This window comes from Salvelinus namaycush, chromosome 29 (assembly GCF_016432855.1).
Source record: "Salvelinus namaycush isolate Seneca chromosome 29, SaNama_1.0, whole genome shotgun sequence".
NCBI lineage: Eukaryota > Metazoa > Chordata > Actinopteri > Salmoniformes > Salmonidae > Salvelinus > Salvelinus namaycush.
In genome coordinates, this window is record NC_052335.1 from 25823667 (window position 1) to 25837825 (window position 14159).

At 45.0% G+C, this 14159-nt stretch overlaps 1 long non-coding RNA gene across 1 annotated transcript in view; it reads left to right on the plus strand.

Moving 5' to 3' along the window:
* The first annotated feature begins 1980 nt into the window (after positions 1-1980).
* The window catches only part of LOC120023890, a 98492-nt gene continuing 86313 nt past the window's right edge, over positions 1981-14159 (plus strand). The window contains exons 1-3 of the long non-coding RNA XR_005472793.1: positions 1981-2153; positions 2289-2365; positions 6228-6299. This is a non-coding gene — a long non-coding RNA (uncharacterized LOC120023890). The remainder of the gene's footprint in view (positions 2154-2288; positions 2366-6227; positions 6300-14159) is intronic.

The following is a 14159-nucleotide window of genomic DNA, read 5'->3' on the forward strand; positions in this document are numbered from 1 at the left end:
TAACATTTAAGTTCCTTGCTCAGAACATGAGAAAAAAGGAACCACCAGCTTTCATATGAACATGAGTCTTCAATATTCCCAGGTAAGAAGTTTTAGGTTGTAGTTATTATAGGAATATTTCTCTCTCTACCATTTGTATTTCATTAACCTTTGACTATTGGATGTTCTTATAGGCACTTTAGTATTGCCAGTGTAACAGTATAGCTTCCATCCCTCTCCTCGCTCCTACCTGGGCTCGAACCAGGAACACAACGACAACAGCCACCCTCAAAGCAGCGTTACCCATGCAGAGCAAGGGGAATAACTAAAGGGGAATAACTACTCCAAGTCTCAGAGCGAGTGACGTTTGAAACCTTATTAGCGCACACCCCGCTAACTAGCTAGCCATTTCACATCGGTTACACCAGCCTAATCTCGGAAGTTGATAGGCTTGAAGCACAGCGAAGAGCTTCTGGCAAAACGCAGGAAAGTGCTGTTTGAATGAATGCTTACGAGCCTGCTGCTGCATACCACCGCTCAGACTGCTCTATCAAATCATAGACTTAGTTATAACATAACACACAGAAATACGAGCCTTAGGTCATTAATATGGTCGAATCCGGAAACTATCATCTCGAAAACAAGACGTTTATTCTTTCAGTGAAATACGGAACCGTTCCATATTTTATCTAACGGGTGGCATCCATAAGTCTAAATATTCCTGTTACATTGCACAACCTTCAATGTTATGTCATAATTACGTAAAATTCTGGCAAATTAGGAGGCCCTAACAGTTGCAAATACACTGACTCTGTGTGCAATGAACGCAAGAGAAGTGACACAATTTCACCTGGTTAATATTGCCTGCTAACCTGGATTTCTTTTAGCTAAATATGCAGGTTAAAAAATATATACTTCTGTGTATTGATTTTAAGAAAGGCATTGATGTTTATGGTTAGGTACACATTGGAGCAACGATACGCACCGCATCGATTATATGCAACGCAGGACACGCTAGATAAACTAGTAATATCATCAACCATGTGTAGTTAACTAGTGATTATGATTGATTGATTGTTTTTAATAAGATAAGTTTAATGCTAGCTAGCAACTTACCTTGGCTTCTACTGCATTCGCGTAACAGGCAGGCTCCTCGTGGAGTGCAATGTAATCAGGTGGTTAGAGCGTTGAACTAGTTAACTGTAAGGTTGCAAGATTGAATCCCCCGAGCTGACAAGGTAAAAATCTGTCGTTCTGCCCCTGAACAAGGCAGTTATAACCCACCGTTCCTAGGCCGTCATTGAAAATAAGAATGTGTTCTTAACTGACTAGCCTAGTTAAAGATTAAATAAAGGTGTAAAAAAAAAAAAAAACGGTGTGCAAAAATAACGATTTCCGATTGTTATGAAAGCTTGAAATCGGCCCTAATTAATCGGCCATTCCGATTAATCGGTCGACCTCTACTATTAACCAAAATGTTCGTTACTCATCTTGTTTCCTGACGAAAAGTAAATGGGGACAGTTCTAACATCATCAATATGTGCCTCAGATTTTGATAAGAAGGACACGCGCCGTTGCATCCCCGACGTGTCTGTCTTTTCTTGTAGCCTTCTTCGGAGCTACGATTCTTGTGAGGAAAAACCCGATCACATGATGGGCATTGGTTAATAAGAATTGATATATCTGAGAGAGCCATGTGAGTAAAAGGTCCAAGGGCACAAAGGCCACTTTGGCCGAAAAAGGCATGGATTTTTTTAAGGGGCATTCCGGCCACACAAGGGGGCATCAATGTGCATGGCCGCAATGAAATTCGAGGGATTCCCACCCTGTCTTTATACTTTCCTGGGATTTCTGTCCCATCTCTCTCTTGTGCTGGGACCTGGGTGAGGTGACCTAGGTGGCATCTGAAATGGCACCCTGTTCCCTATATAGTGCTCTTTACTATGAACCCTGGTCAAAAATAGTGCACTATATAGGGAATAGGGTGCCATTTTAGACGCCGCCTAGGTCACCTCACACAGGTCCCAGCGCTCCCCAAACAGCAGGTGCACAAGACACCCGTCACTTATCACCCTCCCTAATGGGATCCGAGGAGAGAAGAAGCTAGCTGTCTTTATGCTTCATGCCTGTGTACACAGCCCTGCATTCTGTACAGCAGCCCAGTTATGTGGGAGGTGAGTTTGCTTAGCCATCAATCTCTTTTCTTCAGATTATTCTGCTCTGAGCAGTCTTATGCTAAGCAGGTGCATTTTTCCTCTTAGTAATTCAGTGTTACTGATTGAGCTGGTGGGTTTTGTGTCTTTGTCCAGGGAACACATTAGGAGGCTTTTGAAGCAGCGGACACTGCAGATGTGACAGTCCAGGCCTGGGTAAACTACGGCCCAAGGTTTGAGTAAAAAAATTTTTTTTGTTAAAAGTAGTCTTTGTTCATAGAGTTGCTTTAACTTTGCAATCATCAAATCAAATTGTATCTGTCTCATGCGCCGAATACAACCTTACAGTGATTAACTTCTCTGCGCTACGGATCCCTTTTACGGGATAATTTTCCTAAACAACCGCTGAATTGCAGGGTGCAAAATATTACTAAAAATATTTATAATCATGCAATCACAAGTGAAATATACCAAAACATAGCTTAGCTTGTTGTTAATCCACCTATCATGTCAGATTTTGAAAATATGCTTTACAGCAAAAAGATATCCAAGCTTTTGTGAGTGTATCAATCAATGCTAGAACAGCTAGCCCCAAATTAGCATGGTCACGAAAATCAATAAAATTTATCGCTTACCTTTGATCATCTTTGGATGTTTGCACTCACGAGACTCCCAGTTACACAATAAATGTTATTTTTGTTCGATAAATATTACTTTTATAACAAAAAAACGCCATTTGGGTTGCGCGTTATGTTCAGAAAACCAAAGCCTCGTTCCGTTCGACGAAAATTCCAAAAAGTATCCGTAATGGTCGTAGAAACATGTCAAATGTTTTTTATAATCAATCCTCAGGTTGTTTTTAACTTCTTCTGGCTGCAAGCCCGAGGTCGGTACACTTATGACAACAGCCAGCTCAAGTGCAGGGCGCGAAATTAAAAATATATTTTTTTGAAATATTTAACTTTCACACATTAACAAGTCCAATACAGCATTTGAAAGATAAACATCTTGTGAATCCAGCCAACATGTCCGATTTTTAAAATGTTTTACAGCGAAAACACCACATATATTTATGTTAGCTCACCACCAAATACAAAAAAGGACAGACATTTTTCACAGCACAGGTAGCATGCACAAAGCCAACCTAACTAACCAAGAACCAACCAAACTAACCAAGAAACAACTTCATCAGATGACAGTCTTATAACATGTTATACAATAAATCTATGTTTTGTTCGAAAAACGTGCATATTTGAGGTATAAATCAGTTTTACATTGCAGCTACCATCACAGCTACCGTCACAAATAGGACCGAAGCAGCCAGAGTAATTACAGACACCAACGTCAAATACCTAAATACTCATCATAAAACATTTCAGAAAAATACATGGTGTATAGCAAATGAAAGACAGGCATCTTGTGATTCCAGCCAATATTTCCGATTTCTTAAGTGTTTTACAGCGAAAACACAATATAGCATTATATTAGCTTGCCACAATAGCCAGAAACACAAGCCATTTACAAGCAGCAAAAGTTAGCGATCGTAACAAACCAGCAAAAGATATATAATTTTTGACTAACCTTGATAAGCTTCATCAGATGACAGTCCTATAACATCAGGTTATACATACACTTATGTTTTGTTCGAAAATGTGCATATTTAGAGCTGAAATCAGTGGTTATACATTGTGCTAACGTAGCATCTTTTTCCCACAACGTCCGGATATTTTTCTGGCACTCACATATTCTGACCAAATAACTATTCATAAACATAACTAAAAAATACATGTTGTATAGGAAATGATAGATACACTAGTTCTTAATGCAATCGCCGTGTTAGAATTCTAAAAATAACTTCATTACGACATCCAGCTTAGTTATAGCGAGAAGGTGCCCAAAATCTGGGCGCAAACTACTAGTACAACATGTTCGACAGATATATTAAATAGCATCATAAAATGGGTCCTACTTTTGCTGATCTTCCATCAGAATGTTGTACAAGGGGTCCTTTGTCCAGAACAATTGTTGTTTGGATTTAGAATGTCCTCTTCTCCAGTCAATTAGCATTGAAAAAATTTCAATAATCTAAAAAAAACTATATTGAAAAAACATACATTACGATGATATTGTCACATGTATCAAATAAAATCAAAGCCGGAGATATTAGTCGTCTATAACGACAGCTTATCAGAAGGCAAAACCAGGTCCCTTCACGCGCTCTCCAGAAAACAGGAAACTGGTGACACGTCATACAAAGAGCTTTTATTCGACCCCAGATCAAGTTATACACTCAATTTCTTCTCTCACTGCCTGTCGACATCTAGTGGAAGACGTATGAAGTGCATGTATTCTAATAAATATCAAGGACATTTATAGGCAGGGCCTAGAACAGAGCATCGATTTCAGATTTTCCACTTCCTGTCAGGAAGTTTGCTGCAAAATGAGTTCTGTTTTACTCACAGATATAATTCAAACGGTTTTAGAAACTAGAGAGTTTTCTATCCAATAGTAATAATAATATGCATATTGTACGAGCAAGAATTGAGTACGAGGCCGTTTGAAATGGGCACCTTTTATCCAGACTACTCAATACTGCCCCTGCAGCCCAAAGAGGTTAACAAACATAATCGATAATATTTCAACCGGACCGTAACCTATTCAATAAGAGAGAAAAAGAAAATGGAGAGCTACCCTCTCGCGCGCAGGAATTAACAGAGGACACCTGACTAGTTTTGAAAAATCTCGCTCATTTTTCAAAATAAAAGCCTGAAACTGTCTAAAGCCTGGTCACTGCCTGAGGAAGCCATTGGAAAAGGAATCTGGTTGATACCCCTTTAAATGGAAGAAAGACGGGCCAGGAAACACAGATTTAAAAAAAGAAAATAAATCACTTCCGGGTTAGATTTTCTCAGGTTTTCGCCTGCAGAATCAGTTAAACTATACTCACAGACAATATTTTGAGTGTTTTCTATCCTAATCTGTAAATTATATGCATATTCTACGATCTGGACCTGAGAAATAGTCCGTTTACCTTGGGAACGTTATTTGTTTTTAAAAAAGAAAAAAAATCTGACCCCTAGCGTCAACGAGGTTAACTAACAATGCAGTTTTAAGAAAAATAGGTGTTAGGTAAATAATAGATACATTTAAATAATAATAACAAATAATTAAAGCGCAGCAGAAAAATAACAGCGGGGGCACAGGTTAGTTGAGATAATATGTATATGTAGGTAGAGTTCAAGTGACTATGCATATATGATAAACAGAGTAGCAGCAGCGTAAAAGAAGGGGATAGGCTTCGTGTCTCAATGTGTTGTATGTCAACTCATGTCTACAGAACTGTCTTCATGTCCCCCTGAGCAATTCACAACAACTTGTCCAATGTCAGTGAGAATAAAAGCTAGCTGATTACCCTGTAGTTCACCGCTGTAGTGTCATCATTTGAGTAAGTGTTGTCTTATATTTACCTGCGATTATACACTCACATTTGAGTAAATGGTTGATGAGTAAAATCCCTTAAAAGGACAAACTAGAGTGAAATGTCATAATAACAGTAAAGCAGTATTTCCCTTAATGTTCCTATGGAAATGTGTCAGAATGGTTGTGCGTACTGTATAATTCATACTCTCTCTTTCTCTCCCTGCACCACCTAGTTGCATGACGTCACTGTAAACTTAGTCATGTCATGTGTCATGTGTCAGTTGGGCCTCTCCCCAGCTCTGATGTACCTGATTCTTAACTCCACGCTGTTGAATAATGGATGTTTAAATCTGTTTCTGCTGTTGTCTGCCATTTGCCGTTCCTCTCCCCGGTACTTCCTGGTATGTGCCGCAGGCTGACGTACGCACTCCTCAGGAGACGCAGCCGGCCCCTTTGAGAGTGCTTAGTTACCCCCCGCTGTTGGACCGGCACTTTCCAGGATGCTCCTCTCATTGTCTGAGTGGGAAAGTTTTCCCTTCAACACCTTGCTCTGGTCTGTCTGTCGCTTTCTGTCTGTCGCTCTCTCTGTGACTTTCTGTCTGTCTATATCTCTCTGTCTATCTAAAATGTCCTCACCACCCCCTCTGGACACCTTTCTGTCTCTTGTTTCCACAGTAGATGTTTATCGACAAGGTGAACGGCCAGCCCGTCCCGCACTACCTGATCTATGACATCATTAAATTCAACGTGAGTAGTGCCATGCCTGCTATGCCTGATCAGCTGAAAATGTGTAGCCTCTGATGTGTTGCCCCTGTCATTCCCTGACGAGGTGCCAGACATACCAGGCCTTAGTCAGTACGCCCAAGGTCAGCCAGTACACCAGGTCCATTGGCACACTAAAGCCCCATCAGCAGCCCCGCTGACCCCTGTGTTTAATAGTTAATATCTCTATCTACATTGTTAGCCCTGCCTCTGTCCATGGTGGCAGCCAGTCTGTGTCAGACGGATGAATGCTGCCTGGGAGGAGCAGAGCTCAATCTGCTTGCTTCCCAGACCCCTCCACTCTCTGGTCAGCCAGCCAGCAGGACTCAGTAAAACCTGACCATAAAGATCCAGGACACTGTCCAGGATACACGTGCTAACGTCACAGCAGCCAATCTGAAATCGCTAAACATGTTTTTGCAAAAACATTTAAAAGTACATCTCTATCACAGCCATTTCAGAGTAGCCTCCCTGGACCACAATCCTGTTTTTACATGTTCTTAATGTTTAACTGCTTCCACAAATCGCATGTTTGTTTTTCTATTTCACAAGTTCTGTTGTATATACCAACTACTGAAGACCCTCAGCTAAGGAGCATTGAGCTTGATGGTTTTCTTCTCAACTGAAACTAATTATTATCAATTTACTGCTAATTAGTTACCTGGGCGATCATTCCCACTGACATCAATGTACAGAGAATATTTGGTATAGAAGACTAAAGCTGAATCCCAAATGGCACCCTATTCTCAACATAGTACACTACCTTTGACCAGAGCCCTATGGTCCCAGTAAGGAATAGGGTAATACTCGGGACGCACATTGATTATGTATTCCCTGGCTTCATCCACATCACACATTTTCACTGAGCTGTGAGATTGCTGCGGTTTATTTCAGGGGGAAATGGCATATAGGCTATTAACAGATAATATTCCTACTGATGTCTAATGAACTCATAGCCGGTGCTGATGCCAATCTCAATGCTAGGCTAGCTAGGCCTTTACCAGGCAGGCTCAGAGATGAATGCGCTTGCATGAAAGTCTGCCAGCCAGTGTGCCAGTCCCTGTTCTGTCTAATAATAGAAAGGATGGATTCCAGGAGGATGGATTCCAGGAGGATGGATTGTGGCCATTATGTGGAGTGTGTCGCCTCCTGCCGCCATCGATCAGTGGATCACACAGGGAGGGAAGTAGAGGGTCTTGGTGAAGGCAGTGGTGGGGGCTAGAGTGGAGATGGCGGTACAGAGGTTAGCAGCGCTGTGTAGCTCCCCGAGCCGTCATTAAGCGCTGCAGAATTGATCCCCAGTACCCAGCCCATTATTGGCCTGCTCTATCATCCCAGTCAGACTGCCCAGCCTAGGCACCAGGCTCCACACTGAGACAGTCACCACTTATTTTGTCAAGACACAATCAATCGCCACTATTCGCTAATCACTTGTCTGCTTTGTTGCCAGAATCATTGCTCCTTGGTCAGATCATTATTGTAGAAGACAATGTGTTCTTGAAGACAAGTGGGTTGTAATAATGATCTATCCATTCGGGCCTATGTGGCTGTACTCTTTGAAAGGAAAGGATGAGGTTACCAAGCTTAGGTTGGAGTTGTGTGCAGTAGAACAGAGTCGATTGGCTACTGTTACAGTTTGTTTGATATGGATTATCACTTCATGCTGCATTACCATGTTACGGTACATTACCTCAACAGTCCTCCTACACGATGCCACAATGCTGGTCCCTTGTCTTTGACTAGGTGCCTCTCGAAAACATGACATTGCTTGACCTCAATCACCACCCGGAGACAAGGGGGAGAAAATTATATTTTCTGCTGTTGCCAGGGGTTATGAAATGAGCATTTTTTTGTTTTCCTGGAAAGGTCCTGTCAGTGTCTGCTCCAGAGTTAAACCATACCACTCACTGTCAGCCACCAACAGGAGAATCCAAGAGCTGTGTCATGATAAATCTACAGTGACTGTAACGGCTGTCGAAGTCGTTCTCCTCCTCAGACGAGGAGGAGCATGGATCGGACCAACACGCAGAGTGGAAAGTGGTCATATTTTAATTAACGTAAACTGAACACTTACACATACAAAAACAACAAACGTGACAAAACCGAAAACAGTCCCGTGTGGCACGAACACTGACACGAGATACAAACACCCACAAAACACACGTGAATCCCAGGCTGCCTAAGTATGATTCTCAATCAGGGACAACGATTGACAGCTGTCTCTGATTGAGAATCATACCCGGCCGAACACAAACATCCCAACATAGAAAATAACACATCGACAACCCACCCCAACTCACGCCCTGACCAACTAAATAAATACAAGAAAAAGGAAAAACAGGTCAGGAACGTGACATAACCCCCCCCTTAAGGTGCAAACTCCGGGCGCACCAGCATAAAGTCTAGGGGAGGGTCTGGGTGGGCGTCTGTCCACGGTGGCGGCTCTGGCGCTGGTCGTGGTCCCCACCCCACCATAGTCAAACCCCGCTTCCTTGGCCTCCTCCCAATGGCCACCCTCCAAATTAACCCCACTGGATTAAGGGGCAGCACCGGAATGAGGGGCAACACCGGAATGAGGGGCAACACCGGAATGAGGGGCAGCTCCTGTCTGGCTGGCGGATCCTGGCTGGCTGGCTCTGGCGGATCCTGGCTGGCCGGCTCTGGCGGATCCTGGCTGGACGGCTCTGGCGGATCCTGGCTGGACGGATCCTGGCTGGACGGCTCTGGCGGATCCTGGCTGGACGGCTCTGGCGGATCCTGGCTGGACGGCTCTGGCGGATCCTGGCTGGACGGCTCTGGCTGGTCCTGGCTGGACGGCTCTGGCTGGTCCTGGCTGGACGGCTCTGGCTGGTCCTGGCTGGACGGCTCTGGCTGGTCCTGGCTGGACGGCTCTGGCTGGTCCTGGCTGGACGGCTCTGGCTGGTCCTGGCTGGACGGCTCTGGCTGATCTTGTCTGGCGGAAGGCTCTGGCTGATCCTGTCTGGCGGAAGGCTCTGGCTGATCCTGTCTGGCGGAAGGCTCTGGCTGATCCTGTCTGGCGGACGGCTCTAGCGGCTCCTGTCTGGCGGACGGCTCTAGCGGCTCCTGTCTGGCGGACGGCTCTAGCGGCTCCTGTCTGGCGGACGGCTCTGAAGGCTCGGGACAGACAGACAGCTCTGGGCAGGCAGACAGTTCAGACAGCGCTGGGCAGGCAGGCAGCTCAGACACTGGCTGCGCTGGAGAGGAGGAAGGCTCTGACAGCGATGGACAGGCAGACAGTTCAGACTCAGGCTGCGCTGGAGAGGAGGAAGGCTCTGACAGCGCTGGACAGGTGGGAGCAGCTGGAGAGAGAACCCGGAGAGACAGCCTGGTGCGGGGGGCTGCCACCGGTGGACTGGTACGTGGAGGTGGCACCGGGTATACCGGACCGTGAAGGAGGACACGCGCTCTTGAGCACCGAGCCTCCCCAACCCTACCAGGTTGAATGGTCCCCGTAGCCCTGCCAGTGCGGCGAGGTGGAATAGCCCGCACTGGGCTATGCTGGCGAACCGGGGACACCATCTGTAAGGCTGGTGCCATGTATGCCGGCCCGAGGAGACGCACTGGAGGCCAGATGCGTTGGGCCGGCTTCATGACATCCGGCTCGATGCCCAACCTAGCCCTACCAGTGCGGCGAGTTGGAATAGCCCGCACTGGACTAAGCACGCGTACTGGGGACACCGTGCGCTTCACCGCATAACACGGTGTCTGACCAGTACGAAGCCCTCTCACTCCACGGTAAGCACTGGGAGTTGGCTCAGGTATCCTACCCGGCTTTGCCACACTCCGCGTGTGCCCCCCCCCCCCCCCCCCCCCCAAGAAATTTTTGGGTCTGACTCTCGGGCTCCCAACCGCGTCGCCGCGCTGCCTCCTCATACCAGCGCGTCTCTGCCTTCGCTGCCTCCAGCTCCGCCTTGGGACGGCGATATTCCCCTGGCTGAGCCCAGGGTCCTTTGCCGTCCAGGATCTCCTCCCAAGTCCACGAGTCCTGTGTCCTGTGTCCTCGGTCTCTGCTGCTGTCTGTTCCCACTCTGCTTGATCCTGTTTTGGTGGGTGTTTCTGTAACGGCTGTCAAAGTCGTTCTCCTCCTCAGACGAGGAGGAGCATGGATCGGACCAACACGCAGAGTGGAAAGTGGTCATATTTTAATTAACGTAAACTGAACACTTACACATACAAAAACAACAAACGTGACAAAACCGAAAACAGTCCCGTGTGGCACGAACACTGACACGAGATACAAACACCCACAAAACACACGTGAATCCCAGGCTGCCTAAGTATGATTCTCAATCAGGGACAACGATTGACAGCTGTCTCTGATTGAGAATCATACCCGGCCGAACACAAACATCCCAACATAGAAAATAACACATCGACAACCCACCCCAACTCACGCCCTGACCAACTAAATAAATACAAGAAAAAGGAAAAACAGGTCAGGAACGTGACATTGTGTCTTTATCTCCATATTTAATATATTTCATCACCGTTTCAGCTTTTTGGATTTTGTAATGGAGAGGCATTGACTTGAAATGAAACAGCCAATGGCCAAGTCATTTCTGCAATTGACATTATACACAGATGTCCCCCTAATGTTCCTATTGCAGTCAGTTGTGTCATTAGGTGTGGCAGAATAAAATGATGTTCTCATTGTGTAAGGCATGTGTGTTTGAGGGAACGCTTGGAGGGAGGCCGTTGCGTGGCAATCCGGTAGGACTCATTACTCTGTCGTGCCTGCTAAGGTAACTGGTCTGCAGGCGTGTGAAGCCTTGTCACCTCCAGTCCCTTCCGCCTCACCAGTCACCTGGTGGCTACAGTAAGTGGCATGGGAGATCTGCTCCTGGGTATAGCGCCAGGGCTCGACCACTCAGCATACGTCACGTCAGCAGCATCTCCTGGGGGGGGGGGGGGTATGTCTGTCTGTGTGGGGGGGGGTATGTTTGTCTGTGTGTTTGTGTGGCGGGGGGGGGTGTAAGTCAACCAAGGATGCAGGAAGGAATCTACAGTACCAGTCAAAGTTTGGACACCTACTCATGGACACCTTTCTTTTGAATTAGGTTACTTTCCATCTCGCATACATTTGTCATGCATTTATCATGCATGTCTCTTCCTTGCATCATTTTTGGCTTTTCTGACTGTACAAATAAAGTCCCATGAATGGCATATCGCTGCAGAATGCTGTGGTAGCCATGCTGGTTAAGTGTGCCTTCAATTCTAAATAAATCACAGACGGCGTCACCAGCAAAGCACCCCCACACCATCACACCACCTCCCTGCTTCACGGTGGGAACCACACATGCAGAGATCAGCCATTCACCTACTCCGCGTCTCACAAAGACACGGCGGTTGGAACCAAAAATCTAAAATTTGGACTCATCAGACCAAAGGACAGATTTACACTGGTCTAATGTACATTGCTTATGTTTCCTGGACCAACAAGTCTCTTCTTATTATTGGTGTCCTCTAGTAGTGGTTTCTTTGCAGCAATTTGAACATGAAGGCCTGATTCACACAGTCTCCTCTGAACAGTTGATGTTGAGATGTCTGTTACTTGAACTCTATGAAGCAATTATTTGGGCTGCAATTTCTGAGGCTGTTAACTCTAATGAACTTATCCTCTGCAGCAGAGGTAACTCTGGGTCTTCCTTTCCTGTGGCGGTCCTCATGAGAGCCAGTTTCATCATAGCGCGTGATGGTTTTTTGCGACTGCACAGTTCTTTAAAATTTCCAGATTGACTGACCTTCATGTCTTAAGTAGTGATGGACTGTCGTTTCTCTTTGCTTATTTGAGCTGTTCTTGCCATAATATGGACTTGGTCTTTTACCAAGTAGGGCTATCTTCTGTATACCACCCCTAACTTGTCACAACACAACTGATTGGCTCAAACGCATTGAGAAGGAAAGAAATTCCACAAATTAACTTTTTACGACGCACACCTGTCAATTTAAAATGCATTCCAGGTGACTACCTCATGAAGCTGGTTGAGAGAATGCCAAGAGTGTGCAAAGCGGTCATCAAGGCAAAGGGGGGGCTACTTTGAAGAACTCAAATATTTTTGGTTACTACATGTTATTTCATAGTTTTGATGTCTTCCCTAATATTCTACAATGTAGAAAATGGTAAAAATAAAGAAAGGTGTCAACTTTTGACTGGTACTGTAGATTCCTTCCTGCATCCTTGGTTGACTTACCACCTAAGAGCTCTTATATGATGCTCTGGATTGTGGCTTGCATAGTACTATTTCTGTATTAATGAACCCATTCCTGAGATTATAAGCGTATTTCCTTGCTTCATTCTATGCAGCTTTAACAATTAATTCAGTATACTGAGATGATATTTGTTTTTTGGGGGGGGGGGGGTAATTGAATTGGGTTATTTTCTGTCTCGCATACATTTGTCATTCATTGATGTCGTGCATTTGTCATGCATGTCTCTTCCTTGCATAATTTTTGGCTATTCTGACTATACAAATAAAGTCCCATGAAATGAATTATGATAATCGACTCCTATAGAGATTTTTACTTTGCCTGGGTCAGGTTTATGCGCTTTTCAAACTTTCAAAAAGTTCCACTTTGCATTTACCATTTTGAGGGGAAAACAAAATGGATAAGTAAGAACAAGGTTGGAGAAAGGTGGTCTTTCTTGCACTAGGCTACCTCTTTATAGCAGGTATACTGCACTCTGAACTATACCTGAGCAGAGAGTCTGAAGGGAGGACTGCACATGCGCAGAATAATTGTTTTTAATAACTTGTTATAGCTGTGTCACGTCTTTCTGGTTCTCTCCGCCTGATGACGCATCTGACAGATGGTGTAAAACTGGTTGGCTTTGATACCAGTTGTTGCTCCAGGAACATGAAGCTCTGCTTTGAGTTGCTGTGCATTGGATTAAATTCTCACTCAAAGCTGATAAATCTTCTTAAAATAAATGAACTATACTCTCGCTGTTCGTCTCACTGTGTGTTCACATAATCCCTTCTTCCCATCATCCATTAAAAATAGCAGTAATTGTATTTTCCCTCACAAAGCCTAACCAACATTGCTGAGCCTACCAGGCATAGGCGTCTTTAGAGGTTGTGGCTTCATCCCAGATGGCACCCTATTTCCAATATAGTGCACTATTGACAAGAGCCCTATGGGACCTGGTTTAAATGTTGTGCACTACATAGGGAATAGGGTGCCATTTGCTACGCAGACAGGATATTAAAGAGTTGGAGGCGAGCCATATCACAGAAGCTGCTGCTGAGGTAATATACAGCTTCTGAAGAGCTTCACTCTCGCTAAAGTTGAATCAAACAGCATTGTAATTAGCCCTCACAGCAGCACTCTTGATATGTGGGGTATTATTCCCTGATCTGTTTTATAGAAGGTTCAGTTGTTGATGGTCCTCCGTCCCTACACAGTGATGATCTCCTCAGCTATGACTCCTGCTAGCACCGAGAGGCCCTAAATGCAGTCAGTCCATCAGTTCTTCATTTGGGTAGGTCAGTCTCCAAGCAGAAAAGTATTGAAATGACCCAAAAGTAGCCTATAGAGCACAGTCGGCTCAGGAAGCATACTATCGCTAACCCAACACACCACCATAAGGTCCTCCTTGATTCCCCTGCTTTACATTAAAGACTCGGGCTCCCGAGTGGCGCAGCAGTCTAAGGCACTGCATCTCAGTGCTAGATGCGTCACTACAGACAGCCTGGTTCGAATCCAGGCTGTATCACAACCGGCTGTGATTGTGTGCCACCCTGTAGGACTCCCAATTGGCCCAGCGTCGTCCGGGTTTGGCTGGTGTAGGCCATTGTTGTAAATAAGAATTTGTTCTTAACTGAC